Below are 12,125 nucleotides of genomic sequence, written 5' to 3' on the forward strand. Positions count from 1 at the left end.
CCATGTCATTTAAAAACAAGCCAAGAAATTAAAATTTTTATCAGAGGTTCCCCCCACCCCCCAAAATCAGTTGTTCTCATTATTTTTGGAATTTAAGATGTGTTGGTGACACAGCTTCATTTTATTTTATTTTATTTTTTTTTTAAAGATTTTATTTATTTATTCAACAGAGATAGAGACAGCCAGCGAGAGAGGGAACACAAGCAGGCGGAGTGGGAGAGGAAGAAGCAGGCTCATAGCAGAAGAGCCTGATGTAGGGCTGGATCCCAGATCGCTGGGATCACGCCCTGAGCCGAAGGCAGACGCTTAACCGCTGTGCCTAAGATGTGTTGGTGACACAGCTTCATTTTAGATAGCCATTCTTGGTTATTCGTTTCCGTGTTTTTGTAGTCTATGGCATTTCAAAACTGTTGATGTGTTTGTATTATTTGTAAGCTAAAAACCTAGTCGTGTAGAGCTGTCTGTAACAGCCTTTTATTTTTATTTTCTTTTTTTTAGAGAGAGAGAACACATGTGCAGGGGTGGGAGGTGGTAAGCAGAGGGAGAGAGAGAATCTTGAGCAGGCTCCTGGCCCAGCGTGGAGCCGACGCAGGGCTCGATCTCAAGACCTTGAAATCATGATTTGAGCCAAAACCAAGAGTCGGATGCTTAACCGACTGAGCCACCCAGGTGCCCCTTGGAGTTTCCTTTTAAATGTTGATAATTGGCTCCTTTTTCTTTCCTCCTGAAACATAAAAATCTTTAATTGGTATTAATTCTAGTCTGTCCCAGATCTGTTTTACGTTCTATTGTGTAATCGTGAGTTTGTGTAGAGATATTCTCTGTAGATGGTAATACTCTGCAGAAGCCCCAGGCTGGTTTCTGTTTTATTCAGGGATTTTTTTTAAGTCAATCAGAAAAGGGAGAGTGGAGCTTCTTCATGTATAAAACAGCATATTAAATTGGAGCTATTGAAGGGGCGCCTGGGTGGCTCAGGTGGTTAAGCGTCAGACTCTTGATTTCGGCTCAGGTCATGGTCTTGGGGTCGTGAGAGTGCTCAGCACACGGTCTGCTTCACATTCTCTCTGCCTCTGCCTCTGTACCGCCTCCCAGCCAGGCTCGTGCATGCGTGCACGTGCTGTTTCTCTCTCTAATAAATAAAGAAACCTTTAAAAAGTTACTGGAGATATTGATGAATCAGCCACCACAGTAATATTGTATCAAAATCATATTTAAGGTAGCTGCTTTTAAGTGTATTTTATAATGTTTGCTTTTGTAAAAACAATACTGGGTGATGAAAGATTAGAGAGAAAATGTTCATCTGTGCAGAGGGTACATTTTCTTCATTAATTATTCCGGAAAAAAACTCACAGGTTATATATAGGGTATTTTCCGAAAGGACCATTAAAAGAACCTTTTGAGATGAATTAGTATAAAACTATTTTAAAAATTGGCTCACTGTCAAATTGAATGCAACTTTATTTTTTACATACAAGACTGGAAAAAGTGCTGAGTCATTGGCAGTCCTTTACAAATATTCGTCATGGTCACATTCATTAAATGTGACTACATTTCTGAATTTTTGCAAAAATGTATTTTATCATAATAGAATGGCATTATTTTAAGGAGTTTGAAAAACTGACATGGTCAATTCAGAAAAGGAACTGAAGTCTGAGTAAGGTCATCGCATTTATTTATTTTTTTAAATTTTATTTTATTTAAATTCAATTAATTAACATATAATGTATTATTGGTTTCAGAGGTAGAGGTCAGTGATTCATCAGTTGCATATAACACCCAGTGCTCATTACATCATGTGCCCTACTTAATGCCCGTCACACAGTTACCCCATCCCCCCACCAACCTCCCCTCCAGCAGCCCTCAGTTTGTTTCATATGGTTAAGAGTCTCTTATGGTTTGTCTCCCTCTCTGATTTCATCTTATTTTATTTTTCCCTCCCTTCCCCTATGATCCTGTTTTGTTTCTTAAATTCCACATATGAGTGAAATCATATGATAATTGTCTTTCTCTGATTGACTTATTTCACTCAGCATAATACCCTCTAGTTCCATCCACATCGTTGCAAATGTTAAGATTTTATCTTTTTTGATGGCTGAGTAATATTCCATTGTATAAATATATATATATATATATATATATATATATACACCACATCTTCTTTGTCAATTCATGTCATTGAACATCTGGGCTTTTTTCATAGTTTGCCTATTGTGGACGTTGCTGCTATTAACATTGGGTTTAGGTGCCCCTTCGGATGACTGTGTTTGTATCCTTTGGGTGAATAAGGTCTTTGCATTTAAACACACACACACACACACACACACACACACACACACACACACACACACATATATACCTGATTGATGAGGGAGGTGTGACTTTCATTGTGTCTAGGTCTTATAATTCATAAACATATCCTGTATCTCAGAATAAAAATATTTTTACATATATAAAGTCATGCACGGTAAGGAGTATGTTTAAATTGTTGTAAACAATAACACATCATAAAAGACCACGCTGATCTTGTGTAACTAAGGACTATGAATGAATTTGCTTGGTATTTGGTGTTGTGTAACTCAAATGTTTCCATACTCAGGGCCCCCGTTTCCCCTGAGGGAATCACCTTTTAGGTGGGAAGTGGTGTTTTAAGATTACTTTAACATTACCCGGAGCTCTTTGGTTTTTGACTTCTGCACATAATTTTATTTATTTATTTATTTATTTATTTATTTATTTATTTATTTATCAGAGAGAGAGACTGAGAGAGAGCACGAGCAGGGGGAGCGGCAGGCAGAGGGAGAAGACTCGATCCCAGGACCCTGGGATCATGACCTGAGCCGAAGGCAGATGCTTAACCAACTGAGCCACCCAGGCGTCCCTGCACTTAATTTTTTTTTTAATAACATGATGATGATGGTCCTCTATTGCTTGTAGCAAGGGAATTTTGTTCCACCAGTAATTAAGATCAAATGCTATTAAATGTTCATATTGCCATCCTTCTGTAAATATTCGATTTTTCCTATCATTTAGCACACTGCTGCTTCTGTTTGTCTTAATGCCGGCATTAAGATCAAGAGTCTTTTTTCTGGGGCGCCTGGGTGGCTCAGTCGGTGAAGCGTCTGCCTTCGGCTCAGGTCATGATACCAGGGTCCTGGGGGATCGAGCCCTGTGTCGGGCTCCCAGCTCAGTGGGAGCCTGCTTCTCCCTCTCCTCCCCACTTGTGCTCTCTCTCGCTATCTCTCTCACTGTCTCTCTCTCTCTCTCTCTATCAAATAAATAAATAAATAAAATCTTTTAAAAAAGAGTGTTTTACTACATGAGTGTAGGCTTTGAAAACTTTTATTAAGTTATTGATGAAATTTGACATTTTTCCGTAATCTAGATTTTAAAAAATCACATCATGGCATCATCTTGTCTAAATTCATCTCCATGAAAACTTGCCTTTGCCACCACTAGCCATACTGTACGTTTGTATGTTTAATTTACTTTCACAATAAACTCCCGTGTCGTGAAAAATAAATAAATAAATGTATTACAATCAACACATGACTATGCACAGAATACACGCTGGTCCTTAGCTCACGTGGGGGCATCTCCGTGTCTGTGCTACTGGGGACAGTGGTATCACAGGTGAGCCTGCCGGGTCCCCATCAGCTGGGAACTCCCTGAGCAGGGACGGCCTCCCTCCTTCATTTTGGGGGTTCTCCTAGGGCAGGTGTCTTGTCTCCTTTGTCTTCTTCCTTCTGCTCAAATGGTGACTTTATAAAACGTGGATGGAAGTATAATATGCATTCAGAAAAGTACACAGATCGTGAGTATATAGCTCCCTCAGAAGGGGAGCTCGGGTCAAGAAACAGAACACTGTCAGTGCTCCCCAGGTCCTTTTTCCTCTTTAGCCCCGCCTCCAGCCCTGCTCCATTAAGAGAGAGACTCTGACTCAGCTGAGAGTTCCTGGGGGCCTGCCCCTGCTGGCACTTTCACAATCACGGCCTTACTAGATGGTGGCAGCAACCCTGGGGGCAGATGTTATTCCCACTCCCAGTCAGAGAAGCTCAGGCTCGGAAAGGGTAAGTGAATTGCCGGGGCCAAGGGGTCAACAAGTGGTGGAGATTGGCCTTCTCGAGTGAATTGCATGTCACATGTGACCATCACATTCTTTAATTTGTGCAAAGAGGGGTGATGAAGAGTTCGAGGTAGGGTCCACATGTCATCAGAAATAGATGTGCCTGGACATCTCTGAGATTTGCCCGGAAACATCCCTTGCTTCTTCTGGGGACTTCTCCTGTCTACACTCTTCAAAAAATGCTTCCCGAGGGAGCCTCCAGGTTCTCTCTGGGCCCTGCTGCGGGCCGCAGTTGGCTGGTTCAGGAGTGGGTCAGGGATTCAAGGAATTCCTCTGGGAATTCTGGTTTCCTTCTTTTTCTGGAAGTGTGAAAGTCAGCTGTCTGTGGTCAGTAATGTGGAGAAACACACACACACACACACACACACACACACACACGGTGAGAGAAGGGGTAGGGGGACAGTAGCAAAGCGGGAATGAGAAGAAGCCAAAAGGTCCTAGTGGTGTTTGGATGCCGTCTTCCAGCTGACCCCAAGGCCCTGTCCCATCCTTCCCCTCCTGCAGCTGGGTGGCAGTGTGACACGGCCTGCACCATCCAATGTCCCCCCCACCCCACTTTCCAAGTAAGCCAGCCAGGCAAACTGTGGTCAGGGAGCAAGAGTATGTTAATCAATAGACCAGAGAGAAAAACAATCAGTCTGTCCATTTCTCCACGTCTACACACAGAGCTCAATTTCCAGCTGTTTGAGATAAAGATGGATAAAATGGCCTCCTGTGTACAATGGGGATAAGGTAATTATGGGATTGTTGTGAAGATTGCCTGATAAAACAAATATAAAATACCCTGCCACCCACACCTTCAATGATGGGATATTGTGGCAGGTGAGGAAGTGTAAAACCATTTACAAACCTTGACCCAGCTCTTGCTTACACTAGAATTCTTACTGATAAATATAGACGGGACGATGGAGCTAGAAACACCCCAGGGCAAACACCGCCACCATGGCTGTTGGCCGGCCAGAACCAGTAATGGATGTTAAATTCGTGGGCAGAATCCTGCTGAGAAGCAGGACACCAGCACAGTCTCATAGTGTCTCCCACAAGATATTATTAATTATCAAGGGAAAGAGAGTAACTGTACAGTAGAAAAACCTGGCACACCCCACCGTCACCACGTTCTTCAGGTGAAACCCCCAGCAGGGAGCCACCCCCATATCACGCACTCTGACATCGTGCGCTGACAAGGGCGTATCCCCTCGGTGGTTTCTGCCCCCACCTGCGTGCCCTCAGTCTCCTCATGAGAAGACATCAGAGTAGCCAACACTGAGGGCCGCTCCACCTTTACATAAAGCAAGGTGACAAAAGACAAGTGAGGAGCTGTCACAGACTGCAGGTGACTAAGACAGGAAACTAAACACAGCGTGGGAACCCAGATCGAATCCTGAATCAGAAAACGGACATTAGCGGGAAAGCTGGTGAAATTCAAATAAGACCCATAGATTGGTTTTCAGGGTAAATTTCCTGGATTCGATGCCGCATTGTGACATGATGTAAGATGTTAACATTAGGGGATTCTGCATGGAAGGTATACAGGAACACTCTACTATGTTTGCCCCTTTTCTGTAAGTAGAAAATTTTATCAAAATAATTTTTTTTTTTTTACAAAGCATAAATTCTTGAACTTGAAAAAAAAAATCTCAGGTCTGGTGTCTCCCTAGTAGTTTTGATTGATCTCCTCGTGTAAGATAAAATGGATACAAAATTTAAGGAAGACACCAGAAAGAAAGATAACAGCTGAAACTCTAGGTACACTCCATTAGACAGCTGCCAAAGTCGTAGACAGCCCCTGTGCCCAGAGCTGCAGAGAGGTCTTTTACCTGTGTGGGCTTATTTCAGGGGATCGAATACACAGAGACACAGATCGCTGCCCCAGTCTCCCACTGGCTGCAAGAGACCCCGGGACCAATATTCCTCAAAAGGTACTCTTTTACCTTCTGCTCGAATGACTTTGCTCATGAGGAGCTCACTACTCTCTTCTGGAGGATTATTTGTTTGTGGCCCACATAGTATTGGTCGGAATGAGAAATTGGAATTAATCTAAATAAATAGAGCTAATTAATCCTAGCTATGAAGATGGTAGCACACTGTATAGCCACCAAAAGTGATTAAGAATGTGGCCTTTTTTTTCTTTTTCCTAATTATTATTTAAATTCTAGTTAGTTAACATACAGTGCAATATTGGTTTCAAGAGTAGAAGAATGTGGCTTTTCTTTTAAAAAAAATCTTTATTTAAATTCAGCTTAGTTAATATATTCTGTATTATTAATTTCAAGGATAGAATTTAGTAATTCATCCATTGCACATAACACCCAGTGCTCATTCCATCAAATGCCCTCCTTTTTTTTTTTTAAAGATTTTATTTATTTATTTGACAGAGAGAGAGACAGCCAGTGAGAGAGGGAACACAAGCAGGGGGAGTGGGAGAGGAAGAAGCAGGCTCCCAGTGGAGGAACCTGATGTGGGGCTCGATTCCAGAACACCGGGATCATGCCCTGAGCCGAAGGCAGACGCTTAAGGACTGAGCCACCCAGGTGCCCCTATCAAATGCCCTCCTTAATGACCATGGCCCAGTTACCCCATTCCCCCACCCCCACCTCCAGCAACCCTCAGTTTGTTCCTTATAGTGAAGAGTCTCTTATGGCTTGCTTCCCTCTCCGTTTTTTTTCTTTTTTAAGATTTTTTTTTAATGATTTTTTATTATATTGTTAGTCACCATACAGTACATCCCCGGTTTCCGATGTAAAGCTCGATGATTCATTAGTTGTGTATAACACCCAGTGCACCGTGCAACACGTGCCCTCCTTACTACCCATCACCAGTCTATCCCATTCCCCCACCCCCCTCCCCTCTGAGGCCCTCAGTTTGTTTCTCATAGTCCATAGTCTCTCATGTTTCATTCCCCCTTCTGATTACCCCCCCTTTCTTTATCCCTTTCTTCCCCTACCGATCTTCCTAGTTCTTATGTTCCATAGATGAGAGAAATCATATGATAGTTGTCTTTCTCTGCTTGACTTATTTCACTTAGCATTATCTCTTCCAGTGCCGTTCATGTTGCAGCAAATGTTGAGAATTCGTTCTTTCTGATAGCTGAGTAATATTCCATTGTATATATGGACCACAGCTTCTTAATCCAGTCATCTGTTGAAGGGCATCTCGGCTCCCTCCACGATTTAGCTATTGTGGACATTGCTGCTATGAACATTGGGGTGCATATGGCCCTTCTCTTCACTACGTCTGTATCTTTGGGGTAAACACCCAGTAGTGCAATGGCTGGATCATAGGGTAGCTCAATTTTTAACTTTTTAAGGGACCTCCACACTGTTTTCCAGAGTGGCTGTACCAACTTGCATTCCCACCAACAATGTAGGAGGGATCCCCTTTCTCCACACCCTCTCCAACAATTGTTGTTTCTTGCCTTGTCTATTTTTGCCATTCTAACTGGCGTAAGGTGGTATCTCAGTGTGGTTTTGATTTGAATTTCCCTGATGGCTAATGATTTTGAACATTTTTTCATGTGTCTGTTAGCCATTTGTATGTCTTCATTGGAAAAGTGTCTGTTCATATCTTCTGCCCATTTTTTGATTTATTTGTTTCTCGTGTATTGAGTTTGAGAAGTTCTTTGTAGATCTTGGATACCAGTCCTTTATCTGTAGTGTCATTTGCAAATATATTCTCCCATTCCATGGGCTGCCTCTTAGTTTTTTTGACTGTTTCCTTGGCTGTGCAGAAGCTTTTTATCTTGATGTAGTCCCATAAGTTCATTTTATCTTTTGTTTCTCTTGCCTTTGGGGATGTGTCATGAAAAAGGTTGCTTTGGCCGATGTCGTAGAGGTTGCTGCCTATGTTCTCCTCTAGGATTTTGATGGATTCCTGTCTCACATTGAGGTCTTTCATCCATTTGGCGTTTATCTTTGTGTATGGTGTGAGAGAGTGGTCAAGTTTCATTCTTTTGCATGTAGCTGTCCAATTTTCCCAGCACCATTTATTGAAGAGACTGTCTTTTTTCCACCGGATGTTTTTTCCTGTTTTATCAAAGATTAGTTGCCCAAAGAGCCGAGGGTCCATTTCTGGGTTCTCTGTTCTGTTCCATTGGTCTATGTGTCTGTTTTTGTGCCAGTACCATGCTGTCTTTGTGATCACAGCTTTGTAGTACAGCTCGAAATCCGGCATTGTGATGCCCCCAGCTTTGTTTTTCCTTTTCAACAGTTCCTTGGAGATTCGGGGCCTTTTCTGTTTCCATACAAGTTTAAGGACTATTTGTTCCAGTTCTTTGAAAAATGTCCTCGGTATTTTGATTTTTTTTTAAAGATTTTATGTATTTATTTGACAGAGAGAAAGACAGCGAGAGAGGGAACACAAGCAGGGGGAGCGGGAGAGGAAGAAGCAGGCTCCCAGCGGAGAATGGACCCCGATGCGGGGCTAGATCCCAGAACGCCGGCATCACGCCCTGGGCCAAAGGCAGACGCTTAACGACTGAGCCACCCAGGTGCCCCTTCCTCTCTGTTTTTATCTTACTTTCTTTTTCCTTCTCTTCCCCTATGTTCATCTGTTTTGTTTCTTAAATTCCACATAAAAGCAAAATCATATGGTATTTGTCTTTCTCTGACTGATGTGTTTTGCTTAGCATAATACCCTCTAGCTCCATCCACATCATTGCAAATGGAGAGATTTCATTCTTTTTGACTGCTGAGTAGTATTCCATTGTATATATACACCACATCTTCTTTATCCATTCATCTGTTGATGGACATTTGGGTTCTTTCCATAGTTTGCCTATTTGGACATTGCTGCTATAAACATTGGGGTGTGTGTTCCCCTTAGAATCACTATGTTTGTATCCTTTGGGTAAATACCTAGTAGTGCAATTGCTGGGTCATAGGGTAGCTCTATTTTTAACTTTTTGAGGACCATCACTACTATTTTTCAGAGTGGCTGCACCAGGTTGCGTTCCGACCAACAGTGTAAGAGGCTTCCCCTTTCTCCGCATCCTCGCCAACATCTATTGTTTCCTGTGTTGTTAATTTTAGCCATTCTGACCAGTGTGAGGTGACAGCTCATTGTGGTTTGGATCTGAATTTCCCTGATGCCTAGTGACATTAAGCATTTTTTCATGTGTCTGTTGTCCGTTTGTATGTCATCTTTGGAGAAATGTCTTTTCATGTTTTCTGCCCATTTCTTGACTTTTTTGGGGGGGTGTTGGGCTAGATAAGTTCTTTATAGATTTTGAATCCTAGCCCTTTATCTGATAAGACATTTGCAAATATCTTCTCCTCTTCCATAGGTTGCTTTTTAGTTTTGTTGATGTTTCCTTTGCTCTACAAAAACTTTTTATCTTTTTTTCCTTTTTAAAGATTTTATTTATTTGAAAGAGAGAGCAGAGAGAGAGAGAGAGAGCACATGAGTGGGGGGAGGAGCAGAGAGAGAGGGAGAAGGAGGCTCCCCATTTAAGCAGGAAGCCAGTTGTGGGACTCGATCCCAGGAACCTGGGATCATGACCCAAGCCGAAGGCAGATGCCCAGCCGACTGAGCCACCCAGGCACCCCACAAAGCTTTTTATCTTGATGAAGTCCCAATAGTTCATTTTTGCTTTTGTTTCCCTTGCCTTTGGAGACCTGTCTAGCAAGAAGTTGCTGCGGCCAAGGTCAAAAAGGTTGCTGCCTGCCTTCTCTTCTAGGATTTTGATGGATTCCTGTCTCACATTTAGGTCTTTTATCCATTTTTTAGTTTATTTTTGTGTATGGTGTAAGAAAGTGGTCCAGTTTCATTCTTCTACATGTGGCTGTCCAATTTTCCCAATACCACTTGTTGAAGAGACTGTCTTCTTTCCATCGGATATTCTTTCTCGCTTTATTGGAGATTACTTGACCATAGAGTTGAGGGCCCATTTCTGGGTTCTCTATTCTGTTCCACTGATCTATGAGTCTGTTTTTGTGCCAGTACCATACTGTCTTGATGATTACAGCTTTGTAAGAGAACTTGAAGTCTGGAATTGTGATGCCTCGAGCTTTGGTTTCTTTTTCAACATTGCTTTGGCTACTCGGGGTCTTTTCCAGGTCCATAACAGATTTTAGGATTCTTTGTTCCAACTCTGAAAAATGCTGAACATGGCTTTTCTTAATGCGTGGCAATGTGTTTTGTAGTAATCTGAGCGACAAGAGCAGAAGAGAAGCAGTGTTTGCACACTGGTTACAGCTGTGTTAAAGCCAAGAGTGTGCATGAAGAGCGAGAAGATAATTCACAACAGTGAAAATAGTTGTAGTTTCAAGATGTCTTAATTTTTAAAAAGTACTATTGTATGGGATGCTATATGAAATTCAGTGTTCAGATTGAAAGGAAAAAACCAACAAACCCACCACTAAAGGGCTTGGGGATTCTCATTTCAAGATTGATTGGGAATGGCCGCGTGGAGCGCTAGATTGGGAGGGATCCTAAGCCCTTGGCTTAGCACTATGAGAAAGAGTGGTATGTTCGAGTGATGTCTGCCAGGGGGAAGGATTAGCAGTGGCAGGGGGCAGCCTCGGTCCTTGCCGTATTCCTGAGACATTCCCAGCAACCACTATGACTTTTGTGGATACTCTGATGAATGAATGAGCTGTGGAAGGAGCCATGTGCAGGAAGAGACCTTGTCTTTTAGTTACAGGCAGTGAGATTTAGAACAAGTCACTGGGAGAGAAGATGGTATAAAATAAACACCATAAGGGAAGGAAAGGCAAAGTCCTCCATAATAGGGGCCAGTGTGAGTATAGGTGGGCACGGTAGAGAAGGCTTCATGGCATTTGTACCGGGTCTTGAAGGAGGCGGGGGTTTTGCAGGTGCAGATGCTTGGGAAGGCATCCCAGAAAGAGGGCACAGCATGGATAAAGGTGTGAAGGTTGGCAAACACCAGGCTTTCTTGGAAGAAAGCAAGGCGGTCACTATGGCTACAGGATAAAGCATGTGCAGGGTAGTGATGGAAGCTGAGCATGCGGTCAGGCCAGAGACAGATGAGGACTTGGGACATCTGAGGGCTGAGGAGTCTGGCTGCTTTCAGAAGCTCAGGTTGAGTAGTTGGGGTTGCAGACACCCCCAGGGCCTGGCAGCCATCAGACTCTTAGGGACTGCCGGATACAGAAATGGTTGCTGGAGGCCCTGTCCCGGGGAGTCCGCCAGGACTCACAAGACTTAGGGGATCCCATGGATTCTGCTCTATTCATAGGATTTGTCAAGCTTGCAAGGAGCCTATGCCTTTTTTTGGCCCACCCTTTCAAATCTGTGGTTGCCCTGCTCCAGAGAATGCAGTCCCTCATTCCCTTGCCTTCCGTCCCAGAGCCCAATGTGTCCCTGGGGACTGCAGGGAGGAATGGGAGCTGCTTTGCCTTTGAGACACAATCAGGCGGGTACATCCCATTTTGTGCCAATCCTGGGAAGACCTCTAGTGCCCTCTCTCCCCTCCCCCATCATAGGGCTAGGGGAGGCTCTAGGGCTCTGGCTGGGCAGTGCCTGGTGCTGGCCAGAGGCGAATCTCCCCCACTGGCTGGATTATATCAGTGTTTGCGGGTTTGGTTGTGGCCCTTCTGCCTGGGGCTTGAGGGCCTGACAGATGTGTTCGGAACCTTGAGTGTGCAGTACAGGGTGGCGGAGATGGGTTTAGCTTGGGGACGTTTTCCACTCACCTCAAACTGGAGAGCTCCCCTGTGCCAAGCTGGCTCCAGGTCATTTCAGCCAATGAGCAGCTTGTAGCTGGGAAGAAAGGAGGGACCGGAGGTGAGGGAGAGAGGCATGGGGTGGACGAGACTTAGGTGTGGGACAGGGGCACATGAGGGCTTGGAGGTCAGTAATGGGGATACAGGCATTTGAGGAGTACTGAAGACAGGGGCGGAGTCTCAGTGGGGCTGGAGAAGAGAGACAATGAGGAAGAGAGGGAAGGTCTGGCGTGTCCCCTCCTCCTCTGCCCCAGGCCTCTTGTGGTTGCTGACCTGCGCCCGGGGAACAGCCAGAGGCCAGTGCGATTTACACCGTGGGT

Source organism: Ursus americanus, chromosome 29, assembly GCF_024610735.1.
Source record: "Ursus americanus isolate L20-20 chromosome 29, mUrsAme1.1.p, whole genome shotgun sequence".
In the NCBI taxonomy this organism is placed as follows: Eukaryota; Metazoa; Chordata; class Mammalia; order Carnivora; family Ursidae; genus Ursus; species Ursus americanus.